Consider the following 12447-nt stretch of genomic DNA (forward strand, 5'->3'; position numbering starts at 1 on the left):
TTCATATTGTTTTTCATGGAGGAATAGTTTTTGGCTTTTGCCATAATTTATATTATTGGTGGCCGAATTCCGAATTACCGTGTCTCTTCTTTAGATAATCAAAAGATTAGCACACAAAAATGAATAAAAGTGAAAAAATAATATAAAAGTAAATCGGTGACCAGAAAAAAAGATATAATAAAAGTAATTTTTTATTAGACTTTACTTCCTCGTAGTTGAACTCCAAATTATCAGACTCTTATCCTAAAAAATAGTGTTAAAAAATATATAATACTGAAAAAAAAAAACAAAAAAGGAGTATAATGTAGACAGGGCATCATAATGTTATGCAGAGCCGGCCTGCACACATGTGCGGGAAGTGCGACGACATCGGGCCTCATACACTACAAGAAAAACTGTGTCTACCCACGGCCATTTTTGCCATTACCCACGGCCTCTCCTTGGGTATATGAGATTTACCCACGACCTACCCACGGCACGGGTCCGTGGCATTTTGCCTCGTTGGTAATTCATTACCGAGAAAAATACCGTGGGTAAGGTTACCCACGCAATTCCCACGGTCTTGTCCACAAAATTACTTGGGGTTTAGCCGTGGATAATACCCACGGCATTACCATGAGTATCCCATTCCTTCCCACGGCTTTACCATGGAAAGTGTGGTTCCCTTACACGCGACGCTACCCACGGCAAGGCCGTGGGTAGTGTCAATTTTTTTTTTTTTTTTTACTTTCTTAACCTGTTAGCAGCAACTTTTGCCTATTGTCAGGAGTGTTAATTAACTTACTCCAATGTCATCCAACATAAGAACCAATTCCAAACAAACTAAACAATAACTAAATTCAAAACTAATTAAATTGAGTCATCAAAAGATCATTTCCTCAAACTAAAATGCAGTGTTAACAAAAATTGACACTATTACAAGTGTCAAAATAAACAGATAAGAAACTAGTAGTTTGGACAAAAGATATAGCCGTTAGTTTAAGCTTAATCAGTCGTAATAACAAAATGCACCATTAATAATCTAAGCATAAAATGAAGTCATAATAACAACACACACTAAATACCAATTTTCCTCATTGTCATCATCCTCAGATACATCCTCGGACTCATCCTCATCATAACCTGTATGGCAGCTACACTGTTTGTCAACATTATCAGCTGCCTCGGGAAATCTGCAGCACGCTGCTCTGACTGCTGAACTTCCTTTTGTCGCTTAAGCTCGGCTTGCTTAAGTTCCTTCCTTGTATTTCGAACCTCATCCTCTGTTGCCTTTGCTCGCTCCTCAAGTGTGTCTGGGGCAACACTTGAAACACCTGGTCTATAATTCGAGGACCTATCTCCAACACCATAGAGACGTCCTCAATTTTCCCCCCAGCTGATTGGGCCCACATCTTTAAACGAGTCACCGAGTTGACCAATTGGGAGTCACTCTCATCCGCACCTTCTGAGGCCCGATTCAACTTAATCTGAAAACTATCTTGTTCAAAATTTAAAAAAACAATGTAAATGCTACACTACTAATTTTAAAACCAAAAACGGAAAAATTAATGAATCAATGCTTTAATTTTCCTTACATAAGTGTTTTGAGATCTAAGATCAACCCAAGATGTGTCCTTCTTACGAATATGAGTTCTTAGAAAGACCTCGTCCACTGTGGGTTCTTTACCCAACTCTTCAGCCTTTCATATGCATAAAAACAAGACAAACTTTAATTTTGTGCCAAACACTTTAATGTTGTTAAGGTACAGACAGATCCAAACATGAGGGAATCAATCATGAGGCAAACAATAATAACAGTTCAGTAGAAAGCTATAAGTAAGAAATGAATAGAAAGACAAACTTGGCTAAATCATTGCCATGGCAGACCTCAACATCAATCCTATACCTGGAAGTAAAATAGGCGAAGTTGAAAATCCATAAATATAAAATGAATAGAAAGATATAAGTAAGAAATGAAATTTTAATCAATAACATAAGTTAAGACAACCTTATAATTGGAACATTGGTTGAATGTCCATCTCTACACTTGAATGGCGGTGTCGAGCCGTAGCATTGTTTAATACAATCAGTGCAACCATGAAAGTGCTAACCATTGTTAGAAACAGTATCCAAATTCACTGCAAAAATCAAATGAAAGCATTAAATCATGATACACACAATAAATGAGTCAAGTTTCTAAAGTACCAGAACATAAATGATTGCATCAAGGTCCGAAAAACAAAAACCAAAAGAATAAAGTAAAAACTAAATTAATTAGACTAGCACTTAATCAGCGAGTGATACTTTTTTTCAACGACTAAGAATTCCAACATATTAGACTAGCACTTAATCAATTTTGCAGGTTCTATCAGGAATGTTTGCTTATCAATTTTGCTGATGCATTACCTGAAATGCAGCAATCTGAAGCTATATGCCAAAGACGAAGCAATTGTTGCGACAAGAGACCAAGAAAACTTCCAATTTTTTATGGAGAACAAATCTAATAGATCTCTTTCCATTGGTATAATATAACCAAAATGCTTCAAAACAAACTTGTCTAATAAATAAAATGCATATGTACCTAATCAATTTCTGCAATATGAATATGAAACAAGCTTGTATCACCATATGCATATGTACCTAAAATGCATATGTAACAAGATTGTATCACCATTTCTGCAATATGCATATGTACCTAATATACATATGTAAAGGGATCAAAATTTATGAAAGTTATATTTCAATTATAGTATATATAATTTTAGAATATACCTTAAGCAAATTTTCAACAGTCCTAACTTTACAAATTGCTAGAAAAAACATCTTCTTCAAATATCCTTAATTTATAATTCTGATTAAATATATAGAATAGAATTACTTACCCTAGAATGGTGCAGAATTGCAATCCAATCCTTAACATATTTCTCAAAAATCTGCAAACACCAATAAGACTTTGCAAATTAGTTTTCACAACAAATTCATAAACCAATTTGGGGTACTGTTTTCGAACTTGATAGGTTATGCATCTTATGTTCAGATTTACCCATAAATAATCATAATCAAAGACAAAAATCAGATTACAATCAACCAACATAAGAGTTGTTTAACAAAAACCCTAAAAATGTTATAAACCAAAGACTCTAAACATATCACAATCAAAGGAGAAAAAAAATGAATGCTGAAACTAAACAGAACAAAGATCAGAACACGAAGCTTCAAAACTCAGCATACCAGCACAAAACTTCGTTCAATCGCAAACAGAACAGACGCGAAACTTCGTTCAATCGCGAAAAGTTCAATGAGATTCACGAACAGTTCACAACGAGAGAGATTCAGTGCGGGATTCACGAACACAAGGAAGAACAAAGAGCTCACTGACGCCACTGAGAAGATCTCCGTAGCTGATATGGTGGTCGGAGACGAGTGGGTCGCCGGAGTAGAGAGTGAGAAACAAATGTGTCTGAGTAAATGAAAAGGGTAAGGTAAAGTTATAAGTATATTAGATTAAAAAAAAATTATAAATACATTTTATTAGTATAGACGGAATTGCCGTGGGTAGTGAAAAATTACTTTTTACCCTTGCCCGCGGCCATGCCGTGGGAACCATTAAAAAAAAAAGAAAATTATATTTTATACTTACCTGCGGCCATGCCGTGGATACTAAAAGTTATATTTTCTGCTTACCCACACATATGCCGTGGGTACTAAAAAGTACATTTGGCACCCAACAATTATTTGGGTGGGAACTATGTTTTCGTGAAAAAAAGTGAGAAGGAAGTAGGAATTTCCTTATTTTTATGTTACCCATGGCTTAGCCATGGATATTACCCACGGAAAAGAGCCCTGGGAAAAATGCCATGGGTATAGAAAATTTTTCTTGTAGTGATAATTTTGAGGGCCTCAACTCAAAATTTTGAGGTCCTATAATATTACTTATATATTATTTATACTCATAAAATATCAGATGTATATTAATAGGTTAAATTTTAGGTCCTAAAATAATAGTTATATATTATTAATGTTCATAAAATATCATATGAGTATCAATAGATTAGTTATCTATACTCGGAAATATAGTTCTAGTCCATTTTAATCTTTGCATAAAATTTAATCTTAGATTAAGATGTTCTTTTTTGACGTTATATACAAAGATAATTATTTTGTATTTCTTGTTCTTTTTGATTTAATGCAATTGGTTTAATATTGATAATTTATATGATTACAAGAATAAAAATGATTTTTTTTATATTATATACAATTTAAATATAATTTTTTTTTAAAAAAAAAAATTATATTTTTTTATTAAGGGGCCACTTTTAAATTTTACACAGAGTCTCCTAAAACTCAGAGACGCCCCTAATGTTATGTAGTACATTTGATAACATATGTAATGCACGGTGAAAGAGTTATCTCTCCAAATGGAGAATCAATGAAGGTATAATAAATTCAGGAAACCTACACTATTGAATAGTACTATATATGTGGACTTAATAGTTTTGATATTTTGCAAAGTTACTGGGAAATTTCAAACTATATTAATTTGTTGTTTGAAAATTTGAAATTATAATCTCGATAATCGAATTAAACTTAAAATTTGACCGTATGGATTCAGACTTAAATTAACTTGAATGAGTTGATCCATTGGCTTAATAAAAAGTACCAAGGGTCTCTTTGACCCAACTTTTTTTTAGAGATTATGCAAACAGCTTATATAATATAAATTATATTTTATGCTATTTTATAAGTTTATACTAATGAATTGTAATTTTATTTTATCATAAAATACATTGACAAACTTATAATAATATATAAAAATTGCATAAACTATTTGCATAAGCTTTAAAAAAAAAAGTTTGCGCAAACGAGCTCTAATACTAAAATAAAATGAACTTTATTCAACATAACAGTGAGCATGTTTTTGCACTGGGGTTGACGAGTTGACCAACTCTGGAATGACATATTGGAGCATGCGCTTCTCTCCGGTGTACATCATTATACCCGCCTCTTCTTTCTTTTTTTATAATAATAATAAATAAAAAAAACACTTTGTTTTTTTTTTAAAAGTCATGCTAATTAGTAAATTGTGCATTGAACATAATATTTTTTATCCTTTTAAAAAATAAACTGTTTCAAAATAAATGATATATTTTTGATTTTGTCTACTATTTATATGATCTCTTTTGACTGTATTTTTTTACTAATATGTATATTCAAATATTAACATACAAAATATTGTTTGATTTGTCTCGACGAATATTTTCAAAATATATAATTTTTAATAATAGATAATTTAATATATTAATGATTAAAGTTGTGCATTGACAAAATCTCAACATCTAGCTTCCTTCATGGCTTGAAGTAGTGCCTAGGATTCATCTTCCACTACAGAGAGTGATTCACTAATGAACTGATAATTATTATTTTTTAAATATACTAATGAACTACAACTAATGAGATTAAACTTTATTTTGATATTTAACATGATATTTTATAGAATTTGACTATATATGATATCATATTTCAATTTTAGTCTATAATAATACATTTATATGTGAAAATTTAATGTAGATTAATAAACTTAAACTACTAAAAAGTTAAATGGTTTATAATTTAATCAGTACGAATTTTAATATATAATAATAATAGTTGTAAAATATTATTCATATTTCGTTAAATAGGCTGGTCTAATAGGTCTGAAAGACTTTTTTAATGGCAAGAAACCTGATATTTTTAGCTAAATAAACTTATAAAAAAGTTTTGGTCTGTTATAATTAAAGAAATAGACTGGCTTGAGCCTAAGTAGTCTAGGGCGTAGCCCCCTGTAAGTCAGTCTAGCATATTCCCAACCCTAATCGCATCAAGTCCCGCATGCATGTAAGCTTATAAATGTCACAACCTTTCAATAGAGGGGGTGCTTGGTTCTTCTTAAAGCTACATTCTCACCGCTTTCAGTTTATTTTTTATTTTTTCACTTTTCAAAGCTCCCACATATATTATTTCTATTTCAAATATCTTTTTAAAGCTTTTTTTTTTGTGGGGGTGAGATGGGGAGTCTGTGAATGTCCACCAGATTCATTTGGATAAGGTGTGTCTAATATTGCATTGTTAGGTAAGTGGTGTTGGTGGCTAAAAACTAAGAGTTTTGTGAAGACTGATTTTAGTTCAAAAATTTGGTGAGTGTGCAAGGTTGAGTCTGGTGGGAGGAATGTCTTGACATAATGGAAATATATTGTTTTTTTTTTAAGAAGCTAAATTAACTCACCCAAATTGGCGTCAGAGAGAATCGAACCTCAGACCTTAAGAGGAGCACACTCCCAGGTCCCAAGTCAATATTAATGCACCAACCCAAGTGGGTTGGAAATATATTGTTAGCATTCAAAAAGGTCGTTCAACAAGATAGATAATTAGTTTGGGAATTTCCTGTTTCGAGGATAAGGGGGAGGATTTCTTGTTTTGGGATGATCTCGGTAGGTGGGAGAAAATATTATTTTCAGGGAGCATTTCCTCCGTCTAGTTTGTATTTTTTTTTTTTTAGAGCCATGGATTTTCAGTGGGGGAGATGTACCGTAGGAATTGGGAGTTGAAGGGGAGGGTTGGAGTTGGATGTTTGTGGTTGCTTTATTTTCATGATATTGTTTTGCATGATAGTCTTTCTAATAGGTGGTTATGGAGAACTACTCATTTTGAGTCTTTTTTGTCAAGGAAGCTTTGCCAAATAGGGAGGAAAATGTAGATACAAAGGAGGTTCGCTGATTTGGCTTGGGTCAAAAGTGTTCCACTGAAAATTCCAGTTTGTGCTTGGCGTTTTTTGAGGTCGACCTTCTACCAGCTAAAGATAATCTTTTAAGGAGGGAAATTTTGAACGTTGATACCCAACTTTGTTGTCTCGGGTGTGGTAGTGTCGAATCATTATCACGTCTTTTCTTTTTTTCTTTCTTCGTTCGTGGGTGCTCTCATAAGGTGTGGTGTGGTGTGGAGTGGAGTGAGGAGTTAGCCTGGAGTTCAATGTGAGTCTTTTTGTAAGATTTGTATCATTTTTTTTGCTTTGTATGTTTGATTACGACTCACTTTAACATCAATTTTTTTAAGGCTTTCAACAATTATACTATTAGTTTTCATATCAGATCACCTTAATTTATTATCACAACATCAAATTGGACGATCAAAAGTATCAATTTGATAAAAAAATTAAAACAGAGGACCAAAACCTCACACTTAAAAATAGAGGATTAAAATCATGGTTTTGCCAAGCTGCCAAAATTGTATTTAAATCCAAATTTTTTCCTTGGCCCTTCCAACTAGTTACTTTTAGCTCCTCAATTGCTTCTTTTTATTTAGGTTAAATTACATATTTCACCTATTAACTTTTATAAACTTGTGATTTTGAATTTTTATAATAACTAGAACTTCGACCCGTGCGGTGCACGAGTCTAATTAGCGGCAATATGTAACAATAAAAATTCAATATAAAATTTTTAATATTAAAATGTATATGAAAAAAAGTCGAATAACTTTAAACATTAGTTAACAATAAATTTGAATAAATATTCATACAACAGAAATTGTGGTATATTACGAAATACTTTCTTATAGGCTATATTAGAAATTTTATTCGTATACATAATAAGCTCACCTCATTTGTCAATACCATATCAATACTTATCTTTTACTAGTAAAAGGAAGGTTGAGTTGCTCAAAAGCAAGCATTGTGATGATGTGGCATGCTTTAGAGAGCTTCTCATATCTATTTAAAATTTGTCCCACAATTTATTTTGTGTGTCCATTCATCCTCCAAAATAATTATCTATATGTTACAATAATAATGGCTCCCAATAATAATGAAAGAAAGAAAAGAAAAAAAAAGATCAAATTACAAAAGAACAATGAATAGATATATGCTCTTTCATATTTTACACTACCAAACATAAAATATAAATCATGCATGCGTAAATATGATTTGCAATTTGTAAAATTTTACTTTAAATAAATAAACCAAATAAAAAAATTACTCCTCAAAAAAATTCCATGCTTGAGAAAATAAATAAATAAATTTTATGAAAAAAAATACTTTAGTTATATTGTTTATTAATTAATTACTATTGTGCTATTATTTAAAAAAAAAAATTAACTTTGTCACACCAACTTTTAAACTACCATTCTTTTGTATTCCTTAACTCTTATTCTTTAACTATGACAAATAAATTTATCAAACAATCCTTTAAAAGGAAGATTGAGTTGTTCAGAAGCAAGCATTGTGATGATGTGACACTCTATAAGAAAAGTTTACAATCTCTATTAAAATCTTTTCATATTTTTTCATATAATAGAGTTACTCTAATAATAAATAATAATAATATATTAAAAAAAAACTAACACAGTTTATTGTTGTTGAATTGAGACAAAAATGAATTGCAAGCAATGAAAGGTAGAATGATGCATCATGTTATTGTTTTAATTGCATTGCAATATATTATTAAAATATATATTGTATGTTACATTTCCCTATTAATGCAATTGAAAACAAAGAATTCTTGGAGACACTAATATTGAATATGTTAATTTAGCTAATTATCAAACACAAGCTCTATATAAAGTTAACCCAAAAGCTAATTATCACCACCACCATATCAGGAAGTCTACCTTCTATGTTTTAACAAAATTTTAATTTATCTATCTCATAGCAAAAACTCTATGGTTTCTTTGTCTAACATCTCCATGAGAAAAAGTTATGCTTCTTCACCTTCCATATGTTAAAGTTACACATTATAGTGTCTTGAATTGAGTTAAAAGCTATTGTGTGCATATATATAGTTACATCATAAGTATATTGGTTTTTGTCCTTGGTAGGTGATGGTGTCTAACCTCTTAGAGTATCAGGTATGTCTACATTTGATTGATTAAGAAATTGATATACATATATGTGATAGTTGCCTATTAATATGTTTGTAAATTGGAATTTTTCTATTACTCTGAGTTTAGAACATCTCTAATCATTTTTTATATTTCTTTTTTAGGTTGGATATTTTTTTAAATATCAACCGGTGTTTTGTTCGATGATTAATTAAACTTTGAGTTGAATCGATTAATATGAATATGACTATTTTTTCATGTGAAGGAGGAGAACAAGATAAAACATACTTCTATTTTTGCTTACGTTGCATCCTATGAATGTTTGTAAACCTATGAAATGACACCTCATGTGAGGATGTGTATTTAACTCTGATGGCAGTTTGTAAAGCATCATTTTTTTTAATTGATATAATATAATGTTTGTAATTAGACAACTTTCTTTTTTCATTTATTATTTTATTAGTCTAATGTTTTAGCTTATTTGTTTCTTATTTTCTTTTTCATTTATTATTTTATATAAGGTAAAAGATTTGTATAAAAAATTGTTGATTAATGGGAATATAATTAATTTTTTTCATATAAATAAGTTGAAGAGGATAAAAGAGACTTCTATTTATTGATTTTGAAGTCCCTTAAAATTTATATAGATCGAGGGTATATTGATGTTGGAGGCATTCAATTTTTATTTTTTTTTATAAGCAAAAAAATGAATTATAAGGAGTACCAGAATAGATCACTTTAGATGCGTTGAAAACAATCTAAAGGATTATTACGCCATTCAGAAAAAAGACAATCCAAATAATTTAGAAATATAAATGTGTCTCATTTTTAAATACTATATTGTCTACAATGTGTAGGTAATCTACTTGATCTCAATCAAGAGAAATACAGAAACAATAACAAAGTAGAAATTAAAATAAGTTTTTTTTTTTGTAGTTGATACTCAAGTCATGTGGTTCTTATAATTGTAATACATGCAAGAAGTATATTGATTCAACTTGACTTAGAGGTTGTCCAAATATATAATCTTCATGCATTTATCGTATAACACTTGCCTAAATCTGGATGGTTCAATATGAATATATATGAATTTTAATAGATGGTCCTATTTTAATCTACGCATGACATCATATTCTTACAACCATAAAATGAATCGATGAAAAGAATTGTGCTAAAAACATGTTAGTTTAGAAATTGTGCTAATATACTTTTTCCTCCCACTTAGAATTGTACTAAAAACTTTCTAAATTAAATTAAAAAAAGACAAAAATTATTAAATAAAAATTGTTGATGCTCATTTGTCAAAATAAATTTTAGAAATTATTAAAACCGTAGATGTTAAAATATATTTACATATATTTAGAAAATATAATCACACATATATTTAAACATATTTACACACAACTAAAATTCACCAATAATTCAAAAATTATTAATTTAATTTACGTAATAATATAACTTTTTGGATAAATTAATTACATATTCTAAAAGAATGTTTACGTTACGGCTGAAAATAAAATAGTGGAATATTTATAAGAATAAGATGACATTTTTTTAAGCAAATAAGAAAATGACACATGTTAAATCTTAAATTCATCTATAAGACTTTCTTTACCTTAACCAAATAACTAAACCTAAATTCAAATATATAAAATCTTCGTCCAAAGTTATATATTGACAACAACAAATATTCAAGTTTATATAATATAATAAGAAAAATAAAATAAATGTTCAAGAAAATATTAAATAAGAGGGACAAAAACTAACAATAATTTTGAAGAGACACAAACCTCACCAAGAAAAAGAAAAACAAACCAAAAACAAAAGGACCAAGCAAAAAAAAAATGTGAACCAAACAATAGACTAAAAAATTGGGACTAATAAAGTTGGAATAAAATTTCAGTAAGTGAATAAGTGAGAATAAACTCCAAGAGAACGAGAGATGAGTAAGTAGATAAGCTATTTGGAACCTTAAATTGCATAGAACGTAGTAAGCAAATACGCTGTTTGAGACATAATTTTCAAAAAATGAGATCACGTGGAACAAATAGTCAAAGCCACCATATATGAATCATATTCTATAATCAAAACTTATTTTAACATTTCTCATGAGCAATATTGTCTACAAGTATAATTAGGTATGCCTCCAACTCTTATTAAAAATAATAAAATAAGGGATACATCAAAAATAAAAAAAAAAGTGACATCTGACTATAAAATTGCAACTCATATAAAGAAAACTAAAATCTTATATGATTACACTAATAAAATAAAAAATGATACATCCTTTCAAACTTATGAAATATTATAAGAGATCTATTACATTAAAATATGAACAAACTACGATATAAATTAATAAAAAATCTAATATTTCTAAACAACTTTTTTTTTTACCCATATACTAATATTAAATATAATCATATTTTAAAATAATATCTATTATTTAAATATATGTGATTATAGTTATCACAATTATTATTTTTTATTTATAAAAATATTTTAATTATATATTTTAATCAAACCCGTGCAACGCACGGGATTACCCCTAGTTATTTTAAAAAGAGAACGTTAAACTCATCTCATCATCATACTCTACATAATAAGCTCAATATTTAATACATAAGTCATTGATGTATTTGTCTTGATTAGTTTACGTAATAAGCTCGATATTTAATTCGTAAGTCATTGATGTATTTGTCTTGATTAGTTATTTATGAGATTTGGATCCAAAAGACCTATTATACCATCTTTTATATTATAAGCTTGTATACACAAGTAAATTCTAAACCCTAATTTGCTTTTTCCGTTTCCCTCCATTTTATCTTGTAATTTTTAATAAAAAATAAGACAATTTTGTCTTGACTAAGATTTGAACTCACAACCCTTCAATGCAAGGCAATATTCTCAACCACTATGCCAAGTATACAAATTGTGATTAAAATTATGTGCAATAATTGATAAACTTCATCAATAATTTCCTTTATATTTATTAACATTCCTTTTTTTTTTTACGTGTTTGCAAAGTATTTAGGATTCAAATATTGTTTAGTGATTAAATGTATTCTATATATATATTGGTTGTCCTTTTGTAGATCTAAATATTGTTTTTTTTTTACGTGTTTGCAAAGTATTTAGGATTCAAATTTTTTTTTTTGAAGCAATTTAGGATTCAAATATTGTTTAGTGATTAAATGTATTCTATATATATATATTGGTTGTCCTTTTTTATTCTATATATTTATTGAGTATTTTTTTACGGTATATCCCTAATATGGTTACATAAATTGTGTTAAAAAAAATGTAAAGATGTTAAATATCAAGCAATTAATTAATACATTTAATGTCGTTTAATTTTAGAAGTTAATTAATACGCCTATAATTAATACGATTTTATTTTATCGAGTATTTTTTGGTCTCTTTTTTGGTTTTTAATGTTTATGCGTAAAATTAGTAAGCAGAAATAAATAAAAAGACATGAAATATACAAAACCCTAATTGAAAATCAATATTATGTTTTTCAATATAAATAACAACTCTTATGTATCAAATTGAGCACCGCATATTTAGCTAAAAAAAATGAGCACAGCCTAATTGCTTTCGTCTTTGTTAATTTTTGGT

At 29.1% G+C, this 12447-nt stretch overlaps 1 long non-coding RNA gene across 2 annotated transcripts; it reads right to left on the reverse strand.

The window, feature by feature from the left end:
- Nucleotides 1-789: 789 nt before the first annotated feature.
- LOC123890431 lies at nucleotides 790-3451 on the reverse strand. 2 transcript variants are annotated; one of them, XR_006802831.1, is made up of 6 exons: nucleotides 3211-3451; nucleotides 2862-2912; nucleotides 1988-2117; nucleotides 1841-1885; nucleotides 1575-1679; nucleotides 790-1466 (listed from the first exon to the last, which is right to left on the reverse strand). It is a non-coding gene; the product is annotated as an uncharacterized LOC123890431 (long non-coding RNA). The 2 variants fall into 2 exon arrangements; XR_006802830.1 differs by having other exon boundaries at nucleotides 790-1473.
- Between the last annotated feature and the right edge of the window lie 8996 nt (nucleotides 3452-12447).

Source organism: Trifolium pratense, linkage group LG6, assembly GCF_020283565.1.
Source record: "Trifolium pratense cultivar HEN17-A07 linkage group LG6, ARS_RC_1.1, whole genome shotgun sequence".
Taxonomy (NCBI): domain Eukaryota; kingdom Viridiplantae; phylum Streptophyta; class Magnoliopsida; order Fabales; family Fabaceae; genus Trifolium; species Trifolium pratense.